Below are 19,555 nucleotides of genomic sequence, written 5' to 3'. Positions count from 1 at the left end.
TGATGAATTCTCTAGAACGCACAGTGACAGACAAAAGAAGAAGAAGGATGAGGGAAAAGCTGAGCAACATGGAAAATGGGCCCATTGTTGACTGCAGCTGCTTAAAGGGGACACCAGGGAAAGGAAAGAAGGGAAGGGAGTCTCCAAGGAAATAATGAAAACTGCCCAGAGCCAAAGGAGACACACTATGAAACATTACAGCACACAGAGAAGAAAGGTGAAAGTTCCCAGTGGGGAAGACATGCTGTGTGTGTGTGTGTGTGTGTGTGTGTGTGTGTGTGTGTAAGAGAGAGAGCCATGTAAGAAAGGAGCCAGCATCCACATTGGCAACTTGAGATTCAGAGACAGCCCAGTCACCTTCACCATGCAGAGGGAAGGCAGCTGAGCCTATCTAGAACTCAAGGCCTGGCCTAACAGTGGGAAGGAAAAACAGACACATTTTTTGGTTGTGCCACATGTTCAGAGAACTTTTTTCTAGCAAATACTACCTGAAATCATTGCTAGATTATATACTTCAGCAAACAAAGTAAATAATAAATCCAGGAGGAAAGCAAGGGATACAGGAGCTATGGAGACCTATTTTTTAAAAATATTTTATTTATTTATTTGAGAGAGAGAGAAAGAGGAAGAGGCAGATAGAAAGAGAATGAGCGAGCCAGGGCCTCCAGCCAGCAAACGAACTCCAGACACATGTGCCCCCTTGTGCATCTGGCTTATGTGGGTCCTTGGGAATTGAACCAGGGTCCCTAGGCTTCACAGGCAAACAACTTAACTGCTAAGCCATTTCCCAAACCCAAGGCCCACTTTTTTTGTCCATTTTTATTTATTTATTTGAGAGTGACAGAGAGAGAGAGGCAGAGAGAGAGAGAGAGAGAATGGGCACGCCAGGGCTTCCAGCCACTGCAAACGAACTCCAGATGCATGGCCCCCTTGTGCATCTAGCTAACGTGGGTCCTGGGGAATTGAGCCTAGAAACAGGGTCCTTAGGCTTCACAGGCAAGCACTTAACCGCTAAGCCATCTCTCCAGCCCACCAAGACCTATTTTTATCAGAGGAGCTAGATGGAAAAATGTTCCTAGTGGTCTGTGGATGATGTCAGGGGACAAAGTGGACAATGAAACTTTCCACCATGGATTATATAGATTTGATGCAACTCAGGCATGACGGCTCACACGTATAATCCCAACACTCAAGAGGCTGAGGCAGGAGCATCACCTATGAGTTCCAGGCCAGCCTGAACTATAAAGTCAGACCCTGGCTCAAAAAAAAAAAAAAAAAGTTGAGCGTGGTGGTGCACGCCTTTAGTCCCAGTGCTCGGGAGGCAGAGGTAGGAGGATACCAGTGAGTTTGAGACCACCCTGAGAATACATAGTGAATTCCAGGTCAGCCTGGGCCAGAGTGAGACCTTACCTCAAAAAAACAAAAAAATCAGGGCTGGAAGGATGGCTTAGCAGTTAAGGCATTTGCCTGCAAAGCCAAAGGACCCTGGTTTGATTCCCCAGGACCCGCGTTAGCCAGATGCACAAGGGGGCGCATGTATCTGTAGTTCCTTTGCCCTGGATCCCCTTGGATCTGGGTATTAGAAATAAAAATATGATGGGCCAGGCACAGTGGCGCATGCCTTCAATCCTAGCACTCACAAGGCAGAGGAGGCAGATCACTGCCAACCTGAATCTACATAGGTCAGCCTGGCCTAGAATGAGACTCTACATCAAAACAATTGCAACAATATACGCATTATACACACACACACGGTGGTTCATTTCCTTTTTCTTTTATTTTTTAATTTTTAATTTTTTTGGTTTTTCAAAGTAGGGTCTCACTAGCTCAGGCTGACTTGGAATTCACCATGTAGTCTCAGGGTGGCCTTGAACTCATGGCAGTCCTCCTACCTCTGCCTCCCAAGTGCTGAGATTAAAGGCAAACGTCACCACACCCAGCTTTTTCTTTTATTTTATTGACAGCTTCCATAATTCTACACAATAAACCACAGTAATCCCCCCCCCCCCCGACACACACACTTTTCCTTTGAAACTTCATTCTCCATCATATCCGCTCCCCCACCCCAATCACTCTCTCTTTTATTTTGATGTCATCATCTTTTCCTCTTATTATGATGGTCTTGTGTAGGTAGTGTCTGGCACTGAGAGGTCATGGATATCCAGGTCATTTGGTGTGTGGAAGAGTGTATTGTAAGCAGTCTTACTGTTCCCTTTGGCTCTTACATTCTTTCTGCCACCGCCTCTGAAATGGACCCTGAGCCTTGGAAGGTGTGATTGTGGTATTTCAGTGTTGAGCACTCCTCTGTCACTTCTCAGCACCACGGTGCCCTCTGAGTCATCCCAAGGTCACTACCATCTGAAAAGAGAAGTTTCTCTAACCAAAAGTGAGAGTAGCATTAATACATAGGTACGAACATTAAGAAAAGTGCTTACTGGGCAGTTTGGTGAGCATAGTATATACATTTAACCAGACACCAGCAGATGTTACACCCCTAGGGTTCATGACTTCCCTCATCATAGGTTTTCAGTATCAGGAATGTATTCACTCCCATGGGGCAGGCCTCCAGTCCAATTAGAAGGTGGTTGGTTTCCCCTATAACAGACATGCCACTATTGCACCCGTTGACTCATTTGGCCTGACTGGCCAAATTTAAGGCTTGCAGTGCCCGCTGTTGTTTATCTCCATTGGTTATTTCTTCCTCTCCCATGGAACTGCATGCAACAAAGCTTTTTCCAACTTTCTGTCAGCTGGTTTACACAGAGGAGGTTTTCAACTCAGCGCCAGCAGGATTTCTCAGTGATGGCTCATTTTCAATGTAAATATATAAATACTTCACATAAGACTATAGTTTACAAGGGCTGGAGAGATGTCTCAGTGGTTAAAGGCACTTGCTTGCAAAACCAGACAGCCTAGGTTCAATTTCCTAGTACTCACATAAAGCCAAATACACATAATGGAGCTGCCTCCAGAGCTGGTTCTAGTGTACCCATTGTGATGGTTTGATTCAGGGGTCCCCCATAAACTTAGGTGGTTAGAATGCTAGGTTCCCAGCTGATGGAGATCTGGGAATTAGCACCTCCTGGAGGATTGTATTGTTGGGGGTGGGCTTTGGGTGTTATAGCCAGTGTCCCTTTGCCAGTGTTTGGCACACTCTCCTGTTCCTGTTGTCCACCTTATGTGGGTCAGGGGATGATGTCCACCCTCTGCTCATGCCATCGTTTTCCCTGTCATCATGGAACTTCTCCTCGAGCCTGTAAGCTAAAATCAACTTCTTTTTCCCACAATCTGCTCTTGGTTGGGTGATTTCTACCACCAATGCAAACCTGACTGCAACACCCATACTTCTCTCTCCCTCTCTGGTAGTTTGAATGTAAATGTATATCCCCCATAGCCTGAGGTATTTTTTTGTTTTGTTTTGTTTTTAAATATATATAGTTTCAAAGTAGGGTCTCACTCTAGCCCAGGCTGACCTGGAATTCACTATGTAGACTCAGGATGGCCTCGAACTCATGGTGATTCTACTGCCTCTGCCTCCTGCCAACTACTGGGAATTAAAGGCATATGCCACCATGCCCTGCTTTTTAAAATATTTTTAAGAATTATTTTTATTTATTTATTTCAGAGAGGGAGAGAGAGTGAGAGGGTGTGCCAGGGCCTCTAGTCACTGCAAATGAACTCCAGACATATGTACCACCATGTGCATCTAGCTTACATGGGACCTGGAAAATCAAACCTGGCTCCTTAGGCTTCATAGGCAAATGCCTTAACAGGTAAATCATCTTTCCAGCCCTAAGAGAGAGAGAGAGAGAGAAAAGAAGCAGACAGAGGGAGAATGGGCACGTCAGGGCATCCAGCCACTGCAAACAAATTCTAGACATATGCACCATCTTGTGCATTTGGCTTACATGGGTCCTGAGCAATTAAACCTGGGGCCTTTGGCTTTGCAAGCAAGTGCCTTAACTGCTAAGCCATCTCTGCAGCCCTGGTTTTGTTTTTTGGGTAAGGTCTCTAGCCCAGGCTGACCTGAAATTTACTCTGTAGTCTCAGGCTGACCTGGAATTCATGGTGATCCTCCTACCTCTGCCTCCCCAGTGTTGGGATCAAAGACATGTGCCATCACACCCTCCTGGCTAGGACTTAATTTTTTTTTTTTTGAGGTAAGGTTTCACTCTAGTCCAGACTGACATGGAATTCACTATATAGTCTCAGGCTGGCCTAAACTCATGGTGATCCTCCTACCTCTGCCTCCCAACTGCTGAGGTGAAAGGTGTGCAACACCATGCCTGCCCAGGCTAGGACATTTTTGATTGAGCTTTCAATGGAGGAATTGTCACTGGGGGCGGATCTTAAGTCTAGCTCTAAAGTGTCAAAAGGAAGGTTTGTGCTCTGCTTGGCTCGGGTTTGCTGGCTGTTTGGTGGCGTCTCTCTGCTACGATCTAGGAAGCCAGCCAGCTTCTTCCACCATCGGTGGTATTCCCTGGACTCTGTAAACCTGAAATAAACTCTTTCCTCCTCTAAGCTGTTCTGGTCAGATGCTGTCTAGCAACTTGAAGGTAACTGCAACACTCTCTCCTCGCAAATAACTAAAAGTATTCGAAGCCAGGCATGGTGGCACACACTTTTAATCCCAGTCCCTGGAAGGCAGAGGTAGGAGGATCACTGTGAGATCACTGTGAGGCCAGCCTGGAACCACAGAGTAAGTTTCAGGTCAGCTTGGTCTAGAGAGAGACCCTTCTGTGTGCAGAAGGGCCACCTTTTTCTGGGCTGTGCCTGAGATAGAAAACAAATTGCCTCCCTTTCACTGCCTAGAGTCTCAGTCTCCTCATGAAGAGAGGCAGAGCTTCCTTACACGGGGAGGGTACCTACAGCTACCCATGGGCCTCTTGCCCAGCCCCAGGGCAGAGCTGACTCCCTTCAGTATCTAAAGGAGCCAAGAAGCTAGCACAAGCCTTTAATCCCAGCACTCGGGAGGCAGAAGTAGGAGGATGGCCATGAGTTCAAGGCCACCCTGAGATTCCATAGTGAATTCCAGGTCAGCTTGGGCTAGAGCGAGACCCTACCTTGAAAAACCAAAATAAATAAATACATAAATAATAAGTAAGGGAGCCAAGAGATGGAACGACCCTGGGTGTAGGAGATGCTGCTCCACCTCTGGGTGCCAACTATGGCATCTGCCCAGTATTGTACAAACACTGAGCTTTGTCACCACCAGTGCCACTTGGAAGTGAAGTCTCTGCTCCTGGCATGCCTACTACAAAGAAAGTGGCACAGGTGTGGGTCCAAGCAGATTTGGTTCCTTCACTTGGCTGTTCACCTACAGCATGTTCACTATGTGAGTCTGCACGGAAGGGTGCCCTTCAAGTAGGTGCACATTGGGGGGCTGGACATGGCTCTGTGGTAGAGCACTTGCCTAGCACCCTTGAAACCCTGGCCCCATCATCAGCCCCAAAAACGAAACAAACAAAAAGTGCTTTGATGTATGTATGCCATACATCAATAAAAAGCTATGCCACACGAATGCTAACAAAAAAGATTAGCTTTAGTAATATTATAACAGATCAAAGGAAATGGAGACAAAAACATGGGAGGGTCAAATAACCTATATATTCATTTATAACCATCACAGAGATAGGCCGGCTGTGTCAGGCATGTCTAGATATGCAGCTGCAAGTAATAGAACACTTAACAGATGGTGAGCTGCAGAAGTTAATGAGGGACGGAACATGGGAGATCGGAGCAGGGGTTGTCATGAGTTTCAGGCCAGCTGGGGCTACATACTAAGTGTGCATGGGTTGCAGAGTGTAACCTTGTCTCAGGAAACAAAAACTGGAGCTGGGTGTGGGTGGTGCAGAAGTAGGAGGATTGCCATGAGTTTGAGGCCACCCTGAGAATACATAGTGAATAATTCCAACTCAGCCTGGGCGAGAGCAAGACTCTACCTCGAAAAACCAAAAAAAAAAAAAAAAAAAAAAAAAAAAAAAACCAAACCTGGGCTGGGTGTGGTTATACACACCTTTAATCCCAGCACTCAGGAGGCAGAGGTAGGAGGATCACTGTGAGTCCAAGGCCGCCCTGAGACTACAGAGTGAATTCAGCCTGGGCTACAATGAAACCTTACCTCAAAAAACAAAACAGAAAGAAAAAGAGAAAGGAAGGAAGGAAGGAAAGAAGGAAGGAAGGAAGCAAGAAAGGAAGGAGAAAGAAAGAAAGAAAGAAAGAAAGAAAGAAAGAAAGAAAGAAAGAAAGAAAGAAAGAAAGAAAGAAAGAAAGAAGGAAAAAGAAAAAACAGGCTGGGGAGATGGCTCAGTGGTTAAAGGTGCTTGCTTGCAAAACCTGATGGCCTGGGTTTGACTCCCCGTTGCCCACATAAGCCAGATGCACAAAGTGGCATATGCATCTGAAATTTGCTTACAGTGGCAAGAGGCCCTAGTGCATCTATTCTTTCTCTCTCTCAAATAAATAATAAATAAATAAAACATTAAAAAACAAAAAAGGGCTGAAAAGATGGCTTAGTGGTTAAGGCACTGTGGTGGTTTGATTCAGGTGTCCCCCATAAACTTAGGTGTTCTGAATGCTAGGTTCCCAGCTGAGATAGGGTCTTACTCCAGCTCAGGCTGACCTGAAATTCATCAGGTAGTCTCAGGGTGGCCATGAACTTACGGCAATCCTCCTACCTTTGCCTCCTGAGTGTTGGGATTAAAGGCGTGGGCCACCACACCCAACCCTAAAAAATATTTTAATTTAATTTAATTTATTTATTTGAGTGAGAGAGAGAGACGGAGAGAGAATGGATGCTCCAGGGCCTCCAGCAAACACACTGCAACAAACTCCAGACACATGCGCCCCTTGTGCATCTGGTTTACATGGGTTCTGAAGAGTCGATCTGGGATCCTTTGGCTTTGCAAGCAAATGCCTTAACTGCTAAGCCATCTCTCCAGCCCCTAAAAAATATTTTTATTGGGCTGAGGAAACGGCTCCAGTCTTTGTTCCCCTGTGAGACTGGCGTTATAGGAGCATGTGGCCACAGCCAGCTGCTTACAAGGGACCTAAGGATTAGAACTCAGGAAGTCTCAGCTCAGGCCCTTATGCTTGTGCAGGAAGTGCTCTTAGCCACTGAGCCACCTCTCCAGCTCAGAGACTATATGAATCTCACCCTTACGGGTGTTTTTCCAAGTTGAACATGATTGGAATGCAAGAGAGGTCTCAGCAGTTTAGAAGAAGCCAAAACCATGCAGCTCACATTGCCCGATACAGTGAGGTCACTTGGAATTGAAAATAAGAAGACACGCTGAGTGAGTCACCTGAATAGTTTACCAGCACTCTCCCAGGTAATTCTCAGTGAGAAAGAAATCAAACCATTTATTTCACTAAATAAAAACATGTTGTGGGGCTGGAGAGATTGCTCAGTGGTTAAGGCACTTGCCTGTAAAGCCTTGCAGCAGGACCCAGGTAAAGCCAGGTACATTGCACAAAATGGCACATGCATCTGGAGGTCCTTTGCAGCAGCTAGAGGCCTTGGTGTGCCCATTCTCTCTGTGTATCTCACTTTTCTCTCTCTTCTTGCAAATAAATAAATATAAATAAAGCAGAAAAGATGGAAAAGAATTAACTGAATTTCAACTAAAGAAAGGAGAGCAAGCAGCAGACAACTCTCGGGTTAGGGTTTGCAGCTGTGCCCATGACAGGGATGGCGCAGAGGTGCCCTTTCTGTCCTTCCTCCTCTAGTTTTGTAGCCAGGCTGAGAAGAGACTCTCCTTTCCCTATGGTTTTGACCAACAGACATACTATGTTACTTGTTCCTGAGAACCAGGTGTGACTTGCTTTAATGCTCTCTGTGCTTAGTGACCTTGGTACGGGGTGACCTTGACCTCACCTCTATGGAGACATTTCTTCTAAAGTCAATTTTTTTTTTTGGTGGGGGGGGTTCAATGTAGAGTCTCACTCTAGCCCAAGTGGACTGCAAACTCACAGGGATGCTCCTTCCTCAGCTTCCTGAGTGCTGAGATTATAGGCATGAGCCATCATATCTGGCTCAGTTTTATCACCTTTTATCCTAGAAAATACTCTGCACTGGGCTGGAGAGATGGCTTAGTGGTTAAGGCACTTGCCTGCAAAACCTAAGGACACATGTCCGGCTCTCCAGATCCCACATAAGCCAGATGCACAAGGTGAGACAAGCACCCAGGGTTGCACATGCGCATAAGGTGGCACACATGTCTGGAGTTTGAATACAGTGGCTGAAGGCTCTGGCATGCCAATTCTCCCACCCTCTCTCATTTAAAAAAAAATACAAAAAGAAGAGAATACTCTGCATATTTTTTTATTTTGTTGACACAGATTTGTACCTTATGTTCTTGTAACTTAAAAATCGTAAGTCTGGGGCTGAAGAGATGGCTTACCAGTTAGGTCACTTGCCTGCAAAGCCTAAGGACCCAAGTATAATTCCCCAGGACCCATGTAAACCAGATGCATAAGGTGGTACATGCATCTGTAGTTTGTTTGCAGTGACTACAGGCCCTGGCATACCCATTCTCTCTTTTCCTGTCTGCCTCTTTCTCTCATACTCTCTCAAATAAATATATCAATATTTTTAAACAATCACAAGTCTGGGGATGGGGATACTGCTCAATGACAGAGTGCTTGAGTAGCAGACATGGGCCCTGGGTTAAATCCCCAGCACCCCAGAACACCCTCCTAAGTTTATTTATAAAGACATATATGTATATACATATATATATATATATATATATATATATCTTTATGGTTTATTTACTTATTTATTTGAGAGAGAGAGAGAAAGAGAGTGGAAGTACACCAAGGCCTCTTACCACTGCAAACAAACTTCAGACGTGTGTTTACTTTTGTGTGTCTGGCGTTACATGGGTGGCTGGGGAATTGAACCTGGGCCAGCAGGCTTTGCAAGCAGGTACCTTCAACCTCTAAGCCATCTCTCCAGCCCAGTAATTTTAGTCTTCTTTGTTAGTCCCATTCACACCAAGTGGGTAAGCATGTGTAGATAGGCCTAGGTGTGCACGGACATGCACACAGGTATGTATCCGTGTGTGTGTATGGGTGTGTGCCTGCATTGGTGTGTGTACACACTTGCATGTGCTATCTCTTCCTTCCTCTTGTTTTTGCTTCTGTTCACAGCTCAGGAGATGAGTCTACTCCACCAGTTATTTCTTCTCTCTGCTGCGCCCTGTCATCTCTCTCTCAGTCGGCTTTTTTTTTCCCCCTCATCTTATAAACATGTCCAAATGTCTTGGGTCCTCAAAGTAAATAGCACCACCACAAACAACAGCAAACTGGCTAACCCAAAATACCTCCCTTCTCACCCAGCGTCCCTCTGGTTAACGCCTGTCCCTGGCGTTCTGTCTCAGAAAAACATCTGGAAAGAATAGTGTACGCTCAGCTTCTGTTTTGTTTTGTTTTGTTCCCAATCCATTGCAAATACTCTTGTAAAATAAAATGAAAAGAATTACTAGAAAATGGAAGAAAATCCCCAAAAGACATCCAAAGTGCAAGCCCTAATTTTTTATTATTAGATTCAACGAGCATAATTCACTCTGTCACAGCGCCATAAAAGTGCTAACCGTGCGCTCAGTTCCTGCACTTATCTTGACATGGACAAGGAACCAGCAGCTTGGGTGGGCACAGGTCTGAGTCCACACAGCACCAGAGTTGCTCTGTACAACCACGCATGCTGGGCACAAAGCACGTGGCATACCAGGCACATGCTCTGCCACTGAGCTGCACCCTGGTCCCATGCCCACACCCTGCTGGATCCATGGCTGCCTGACTTCTTCACCTGCCTTGCTCTGGTAAACGTCCCTACTGCTGACCCACGACTCCTCAGCTTCCAGCCCCTAGCCCCCTTTTGCTAGTTTCTACTCCTTGCTTCCCCTCAGTTGCTCCCCTCAGTTCACTTCCTGTTGCTTTCATAAAATACCTGCAACTTGATAATTCACGATGTGTATTTAGCACCTGGTCCTGGAGGCTGGCAAGTCCCAAAGCAGAGTGCTGGCATCGGATGAGGCCTTCTCACCGCATATAGAGCAACAAGGGCATCACTCGATGAGACAGGGCAAGCGCAATGGTTTCCTTCTCATTGCTGGGACCGCTGGGTGTGGCGCACACACCTTTAATCCCAGCACTTGGGAGGCTGAGGCAGGGGGATTGCCATGGTTTTGACACCACCGAGACTGCAGAGTGAATTCCAGAAAAGATGTGATGCTCACATCAGTTTGTGTATCTGGCTTTACGTGGGTACTGGGGAATCAAACCCAGGACATTAGACTTTGCAAACAAGCACCTTTAACCACTGAGCCATCTCTCCAGCCCAGGTTTATGTTTTTATTTATTTATTTATGAGAGTGAGAGAGGGAAAGAGGGAGGGAGGGAGAGAGAGAGAGAGAAAGAATGGGCAAGCCAGGGCCTCCAGCCACTCCATATGCATGTGCTCCCTGCAAATCTGGCTTACATGGGTCCTGGGGAATCGAACCAAGGTCCTTTGGCTTTGCAGGCAAACGCCTTAACAACTAGGCTACCTCTCCAGCCCTTGTGGTACATATAAATAGTAGCACCTCATCTGCCTGTCTTTCTGCTTTCCTTAGTGGCTTCCTCTTTCTCCATCCAGCCTTTGCCACAGTGTCCATGGCATCACAAGTCCCTCTCCACAAACCTTTCCTGGAAGATTGCTCTGTGGGATACGTCACCACTCTTATGTGCTGAGAACTTGCAAATTGCTGGCCACAGCTTCTTTCCTTCCTTCTCTGTCCTTTAGTCACCCCCACTGGGACATCCACAGTGTTTGGGGCCAACCCAAGTGTCGTCAGGATTCCTGAGGTTGACATGGGAGGACCTGGGCTGGTTCATAGGTCCGAGGGAGTGCTGCTTACGCAGGTGTCTCACAGACAGGAAGCAGGCATAGTTCTGAAGCCAGGGCATCCTGCTTGAGCTGCACCAAGCTATATACCTTCTGTGTTTGTTCTAGTGCTGTGTAGAAACAATCCCAGGGCTGGAGAGATGGCTTAGCCGTTAAGTCGCTTGCCTGCGAAGCTTAAGGACCCAAGTTCAATTCTCCAGATCCCATGTAAGCAAGACTCACAAGGTGACGCAAGCATGCAAGGTCACACATGCGCATAAGGTGGCGCATGTGTCTGGAGTTCAATTGCAGTGGCTGCAGGCTCTGATGTGCCAGTGTTTTCTCTTTCTCACTCTCATAAACAAATACCAAAAAAGGAAGGAAGGAAGGAAGGAAGGAAGGGAGGGAGGGAGGGAGGGAGGGAGGGAGGGAGGGAGGGAGGGAGGGAGGGAGGGAAGAAGAAAGAAAGATAGCAAGAAACCAACCGCAAACTAAAACTTATGTTGTGTGGCCAGGAGCTTGGGTGAGACCATGCAAGGTTTATCTTCCCTCCAGCCACTGGGAAAGTGACTAGAGACCGGAGCCATCTGGAAACACTCTCACAGCTTCCACGGGGGACCCGGGCCTGGCCTTCCTCACAGTGTAGTGGCTTGACTGGGCTTTGGCCCAGAGCTCTGGAGCTATAGTCTGATTTTCTTTCTTCTTCTTTTTTTAGTTTTATTTATTTGAGAGAGAGAGAGACAGAGAGACAGAGAGAGAATGGGGGTGTCAAGGTCTCCAGCCACTGCAAACAGACTCCAGACACAAGTACTGCATCTGGCTTACGTGGGTCCTGGGGAATCAAACCTCAGTCCTTTGGCATTACAGGCAAGTGCCTTAACTGCTAAGCCATCTCTTCATGCCTATAGTCTGATTTTCATGCAACTATGCCAGCCACTTTGGCTACCTCAAATTCAAGGGAAAAGGACAGACCCATCCCTGAAGTGGAGCACCAGAGAATGGGTGACCCCTGTTTGTTTTCAAAGCTCTGCTGACAGGAAATGTTTTGCAGATTCCCCTCCCTCTGTCACAACCCCAGGGAGGATGGATTCCTGTCACGCATGGGCTTATCTCCAGGAATGCTCCTTTTAAATTCCAGTGTCTGGCCAAGAGATCTGGGTGCTTACCTTGGGGAGCATCCAAAGAGCTTACAGAATATTCCCTGTTCACTGGGTGAGTTGGGTGTTGGTTCCTAGGGTCACCCTACTTAAGAAACATCTTGAGCCAGGTGTGGTGACGCACGCTATTAATCTCAGAACTCGAGAGGCAGAGGGAGGAGGATTGCTGTGAGTTCGAGGCCACCCTGAGACTACATAGTGTATTCCAGATCAGCCTGAGCTAGAGTGAGATCCTACCTCAAAAAACAAAAAAAAAAAGGGGGGGGGAGCTCTCTCTCTCTCTCTCTCTCTCTCTCTCTCTCTCTGCCTCAAGTAAGTAAATAAATAAATCTTTAATTTTTTCTTTCTTTCTGGTTTTTCAAGGTAGGATCTCACCCTAGACCACCTGGAAATCACTGTATAGTCTCAGAGTAGCCTCAAACTCATGGCAATCCTCCTACCTCTGCCTCCTGAGTGCTAGGATTAAAGGTGTATATCACCATGCCCAGCTAAAATTTTTTTTTAATGTTTATTTATTTATTTGTGTGTGTGTGAGAGAGAAGGGGTGTGTGAGGACCCCTCGCCACTGCAAATGAACTCCAGATGTATGCGGCACCGTGGGCATCTGGTTTATGTGGGTTCTGGGGAATTGAACCTGGATCCGTAGGGTTCATAGGCAAGTACCTTAACCCCTAAGCCAACCCTCCAGCCCTAAAAAAATATTAAAAGAAAAAGAAATCTAGTCTAAGCCCTGATTTTGCTCATTGCCTGACCAGTCCATCCCTGATGACATGAGAGGGACTGTAGTGACGTATGACTTGGTAGGGGTCAGGGGCCAGAGGAACTATGGGTCTTCCCTGCAGAGCTGGGGTTCTCCTGGGGGTCTGTCTGTCATGTACTTGCAAGTCAGTCGGGAAATTTGCTGAATGCAGAATCCTGGCATCAGTATTTCTAATTGAGAGGTTCTGGGGGAATCCCAGGAAGCAACTATTTTTTTGTTTTGTTTTGTTTTGGTTTGGTTTGGTTTTGGTTTTTCGAGGTAGGTCTCGCTATAGCCCAGGCTGACCTGAAATTCACTATGTAGTCTCAGGCTGGCCTCAAACTCACAGAGATCCTCCTATATCTGTCTCTTGAGTGCTGGGATTAAAGGCGTGTGCCACCACACCCGGCTGACTTTTTTTTTTTATTATTTATAATTTTAAAGTGTGTTCAAATGTATGGAATAGCAATATATTCAGAAATTACATAAAATCACACACACACACACACACACACACACACACACATATATGCATTTACATGCCATATTTACTTTAAAATAACTGTAGAATCACACTCAGTTGTCAGAAATAGCACAGAAATTTCACGTGCACTTGACTTGATGTCCATCACCACCTCAGCATTGACATAATTCCCTGCAAAATTGCCAACATTTCAGCTACCAGCTGAGAATCTTCTGTGCTACCCTTTACAGCCATTCCCTCCTGCCTCCCTACTTAGCTCCTGACAACCACTATTCTGTACTCATCTATGATTTTGTCATTTCAAGGATATTAAATAAATGGCCATATAGAATATGTGACCTCTTGCTCTTCAAAATATTTGTATTTATTTGTAAGCAGAAGGAGAGAGAGTGTATGCATGGCAGAGCCTTTTGCCCCTGCAAAAGAACTCCTGACTCATGTGCCAATCTGTGCATCTGGCTTTACATGGGTGCTGGGGGATTGAACCAGGGCTAGTGGGCTTTGCAAGAAAGTGACTGTAATCACTGAACCATCTCCCCAAACCCCCTTCTCTTTTTTTACTTTCTTTTTTATTTTTCGAGGTAGTGTCTCACTCTAGCCCAGGGGATCTGACCTGGGATTCCCTATGTAGTCTCAAGGTGGCCTTGAACTCACAGTGATCCTCCTAGCTCTGCCTCCTGAGTGCTGGAGTTAAAAAGGTATGCCACAATGCCCAGCTTCACAGTGATCCTCTTAACGCAGCTTCCTCCTGAGTGTGGGGATTACAGAAACGCACTCTCATGTCCACTCAGCATGTAACCTTTGGGGAGTAGCTTTTTCCTCTTGGTGTCTGGCTCTTCATTCAAGTGAGTCGATGGCTTATTTTCTTCTTTAGTGGTGACATGGAACCCTGGGTATCATTACACGCTAAGCATATGTTGGTCTGAGCTGCTCCTCAGTCAGCCCTAGCTGGTCCCTTTCTTTTGCTCATAGGGACCAGGCACTATGCACCTGTAGAAGGTTGTCTGAATTGTTCCCTCGTTTGACTGTTAGGAGTAAAACTTCTGTGTGTGAGTGTGGGGGGGTGGAGGTTGGTTGGCTAGTTGGTTCAGCATTTTGTGTGAGCATAAGTCATCACACCCATAGGATAGATTTCCAGGAAAGCCATCATGTGGTCATTTCATAGCTGTGTCTGTTTTCAAGGAATCAGTCAAACTGTTCTCCACAGTTATGTCATTTTACATTCCCAGAGCAATGAATAGCTAATTCAGTATCTCCATATCCTCACCAGCATATAGTTTTGTGAGCTTTTAAAAACTGTTTGAGGTAGCCTGGCGTGGGGGCACACGCCTTTAATCCCAGCACTCGGGAGGCAGAGGTAGAAGGATCACTGTGAGTTTGAGGCCACCCTGAGACTACATAGCGAATTCTAGGTCAGCCTGAGCTAGAGTGAGACCCTACCTCGGAAAACCAAAAAAATATTTAAAAAATAAAAAAAGTTTTAGGGCTGGAGAGATGGCTTAGCATTTAAAGCATTTGTCTGCAAAGCCAAAAGACCCAGGTTTGATTCCCTAGGACCCACATAAGCCAGAAGCACAAGGTGACACATGTGTCTGGAGTTTGTTTGCAGTGGCTGGAGGCTCTGGCACACCCATAAATATTTATTTATTTATTTATTTATTTATTTATTTATGAGGCTGAGAAAGAGGGAGAGAGAGACAGAGGGAGAGAGGGAGAGGGAGAGAAGAATGGACATGCCAGGGCCTCTAGCCACTGCAAACAAACTCCAGACACATGCACCCCCTTGTGCATCTGGCTAACGTGGGACCTGGGGAATCTAACCTGGTCCTTTGGCTTTGCAGGCAAACACCTTAACAGCTAAGCCATAACCTCCAGCCCATTTAAAAAATATTTTAAAAGCCAGGCATGGTGGCCTACACCTTTAACCCCAACACTTGGGAGGCAGAGGTAGAAGGATAGCCATGAGTTCTAGGTCACCCTGAGACTACATAGTGAATTCCAGATCAGCTTGGACTAGATTGAAACCCTACCTCAACAAACATACATATACATATACATATACATATACATATACACATACACATACACATACACATACACATACACATACACATATACATATACATATACATATGTATATATATATATACATTTCAGAGCTGGAGAGATGGCTCAGCAGATAAAGCTCTTGCCTGCAAAGCTTGGCAACCCCAGTTCTATTTCCTAGTGCCCATGTAAAGCCAGATTCCCAAAGTAGCACATGCATCTGGAGTTTGTTTGCAGTGGCTTGAGGGTCTGCCATGTCCTCTTTGCCTATCTTTTCTCTCTCTCTATTTGCATAAAACATATATATTTAGAAAATATTTTCTTTATTTGCAAGCAAAGAGTAGGTGTAGATATAAATGGGCATTCCAGGGCCTCTTACTGCTGCAAAGGAACTCCAGATGCATGGCAATTTTGTATATATGGCTTTATATGGGTGCTGGGGAATTGAGCTGGGGCTATCAGGCCTTGCAAGCAAGCACATTTACCCACTGAGCCATCTCTCTAGCCCATTGTTAACATTTTTAAAAATTTATTTATTTATTTATTTATTTTCAAGATAGGGTCTCACACTAGTCCAGGCTGACCTGGAATTCATTATGTAGTCTCAGGGTGGCCTCGAACTCACAGTGATCCTCCTACTTCTGCCTCCCAAGTGCTGGTATTAAAGGCATGAGCACCATGCCTGGCTATTTATTTATTTGAGAAAGATAGAAAGAGAAAGAGAGGCAGAATGGGCATGCCAAGGCCTCTAGCAGTTGCAAACTAACTCCAGACACATGTGCCACCTTCTGCATCTGGCTTATGTGGGTACTGGGAAATTGAACCTGAGTCCTTTGGCTTTGTAGGCAAATGCCTTAACCACTAAGCTATCTCTCCAGACCACCATTTGTTATTTTAATCAATCTGATAGGAATGTGCTGATATACTGCAGTGGTTTTTTTTGTTCATTTGTTTGTTTTTGGGTTTTTGAAGTAGAGTTTCAAACTAGCCCAGGCTGACCTGGAACTCACTATGTAGTCTCAGGATGGCCTCAAAATCATGGTGATCCTCCTCCCTCTGCCTCCCAAGTCCTGGGATTAAAGGTGCATGCCGCCACTCCAGGCCTGCAGTGGTTTTAATTTGCATTTCCCCAGCAAGGGATGTGCTCATCTGCCCAGTGCATAGACTAAAGTAATGTCTTTGCTCATTGTCTAAATTTGCATCTTGTTTTGTTTGAGGCAAGGTCTTGTCATGTAGTCCAGGCTGGCCTCGAACTTGTGAGTCATTCTTTTGTTTCAGCCTCCTGCTAGAACTCGGGGTATCACTGAAAACTGATAAGACAGCCAAACAGGGTCAAAGGGCCTCATATAACTTTCTAATCTGGAAAACAGTTAAATTAGAGGCTGCAGCTCAGCAGGAGAGGGATTACCTAGCAGATATGAGGCCCTGGCTTTGATCCTCAGAAGTAGAGAAAAAAATATGGTAAATAAGTTATTATTATTGTTATCACTCTTACTTTGAGACTCTGTCTGCAGCCCTGACCGGATTCAGAGTTACCACGTAGCTGAGGCTGGCTGTGAACTCCCCAGCCTCCCGCCGCACTTCCTGAGTGCTGCTGGTATTGTAGGCATGAGCCACCACACCCAGCTTGGCAAATCCATTTTTACTTTTTGTGTGCGTGTGTCGTGTATGTTGCGTGTGTGTGTTCACGCGTGTAAATGCAGGTGTGCGCACGCCGTGGCTCACGTGCGTAGGTCAGGGGATTGCAATGGGTGGCAGTCCTTGGCTTCCCCTTGCTGGAGGCAGGGTCTCTCACCCCGTTCACACCCGTTCATGGCTACATTTGCCAAGCTAGCTAGCCGTGAGCTTTTGGGAGCTTTCTCTGTCCCCCCTCCCTTCTTGCCCTAAGTATGTGGGGATGACCATGACCGACGCCTCTGGCTTTGCGTGAGATCTGGGGACCTGAACCCAGGTACTCATGCCTGTGTGGCACGTACTTTAGCCCATCGAGCCTCATTTTACTTTTGAACTTGTCTTTTGGTGTGTCTCACCCCGTGACACTTCTGAGGGCCACGAGCAGGTGATGTGAAACACCCTGAGCTCGGCCAGCCCGCCTCTTCCTCCCCTCAGCTCCTGTTTCTCTCCCGGAGGTGGTGTTATATGCCCCTGCCGCTTGTCAGGAGACCCTGGGTGCCTGCTCCTCCTCACTGGTGATACAAATATTTGCCACTTGGCTGAAGGTGATGTCTGCCAGGTTCCTCCATGGTGCAGTTAATTAATTAGTATTTTAAACTTACTAATTACCAAGTAATAATTAGCAAGTGCTTTGAGAGCAGATATGCAAGGCTAAGTAAATAGCCTCTTTCCTTCGACCTTTCACCAGTAGTTGGAGCATCCGCTGTTGATTCTTCCCTTAATCAATTATTAATATGCTGGTTGCCAAATGGAAGTTCTCTAATCCCATTATTCCTCCTACATTTAAGAGTCAGCTTTCTCTCCATTCACGTATTCAATCATTTATTTTTTACCATGAATTATTTATATGGTAAATAAAGATAGCAATCTATTACTATACTGGGTTGCTCAGATTGTCCCAGGTCTGGTCAGAGGGAAGCCCTTCCAGCCAGTTCCTGCCTTTTTATGCAACTCCATTATACCTTAGGCCCTTCCCAACTTTCTGGCACAAGGAAGCATTCCAGGCTCATCCCCAACATCCTGAGCCTTGCCCTGGGCTTAGCTTCCCTGACAGACCTAGTTTCCTGTTAGCCCAGAATGGGATTTACAAGGCAGGTCCTGGGTACTCGTTTTTCTTGCTACTGGGGTTTCACTGTTCCTGGGCTAGACCTAGACACACAAACCCCATGTCTATTTCTAGATCTGTCTATATTAAGAAACCCTTGCTCACTCCAGTGCCACAGCTGCAACCCAGTACTGCAGGGCTGATCCCAACACTGTCTTCCTGTTGCTATCCATGCTCCTTCTCCAAGGGGGCAGGGGACAGGGGCCTCCATTATCCTGAGTCACTCACTGACAACCAGCTGCCCGTGTAAAACCCTCTCCAAGGCTTGCTATTTCTTCCCATCACTTAGCACATACTGGCTGCTTCCTGAGCTCCATAAAAGAGAAGGGACTTTCTTGGGAGCACAAGTTGGGAGTGAGGTGTAGACAGGGTGGGCTCCTTTGGGAATGGTTTAGAGAGTGCCCACTCTGTGCCCTCTCCAACCTTTGGGTGTAGGAGATGATTCCTGGTGTTCTTGTCTGGCATTCTCAACGCTCCATCTCCATGCGTCGTCCTGAAGCCACTCTTCTTAGTGTGCAAACTGCTATAGCCTTCTGAGGACTCCAATCACAGGACTGGCCCATGGTTCTAACACCAACCAGTTGGTCTGGTGCAGTTTGCAACAGTACCTTCCAGCACTCGGGAGACAGAGGTAGGAGGATCACTGCGAGTTTGAGGCCAGCCTGAGACTACATAATGAATTTCATGTCAGCCTGCACTAAACAGAGACCCTACTTAAAAAAAGACAAAAACCAAACCAAAACAACAACAAAATAACAGTACCACCGTGACTTAGTCATATCACAAAGACCCTGTTTCAAAATAAGGCCAAGTCATAGGTACTGAGGGTCAGCACTTCAACCTTTGTCCATATATATACATATGTATTTCTCAGGTTTTAGTGAGTGAACTTGCTACACAGCTTAGGCTGGTCTCAAACTTGTGACAATCCTCCTGCCTCTGCTTCTTGAGTGTTAGGATGATAGATGTGAGCCACCATACTCAGATATCACTTTATAGCAGTTACTTTCTTGTTACTGAGACAACCCACCCAACCATAAGATGCAGCTTATGAAATGAAATGGTTTGTTTCTGGCTTATGATTTATTTATTTATTTATTTATTTATTTATTTATTTCAGAGAGAGAAAGACACAGGGAGAGAGAGAGAGAGAGAGAGAGAATGGGTGCACCAGGGCCTCCAGCCACTGCAGACGAACTCCAGATGCTTGTGCCCCCTTGTGCATCTGCCTTACTTGAGTCCTGGAGAGTCAAACCAGGATCCTATGGCTTTGCAAGCAAATGCCTTAACTGCAAAGCCATTTCTCCAGCACTGGCTTATGGTGTTTTGTTTTGTTTTGGTTTGGCTTGGTTTTTCAAGGTAGGGTCTTGCTTTAGCCCAGGCTGACCTGGAATTCACTATGTAGTCTCAGGCTGACCTGAATTCACAGTGATCCTCCTATTTATGCCTCCCAAGTGCTGGGATTAAAGGTGTGCACCCCCAC

This window comes from Jaculus jaculus, chromosome 9, assembly GCF_020740685.1.
Source record: "Jaculus jaculus isolate mJacJac1 chromosome 9, mJacJac1.mat.Y.cur, whole genome shotgun sequence".
Classification (NCBI taxonomy): Eukaryota; Metazoa; Chordata; class Mammalia; order Rodentia; family Dipodidae; genus Jaculus; species Jaculus jaculus.
The sequence above is the reverse complement of the archived record's forward strand: the minus strand, read 5'-3'. Positions refer to the sequence as shown.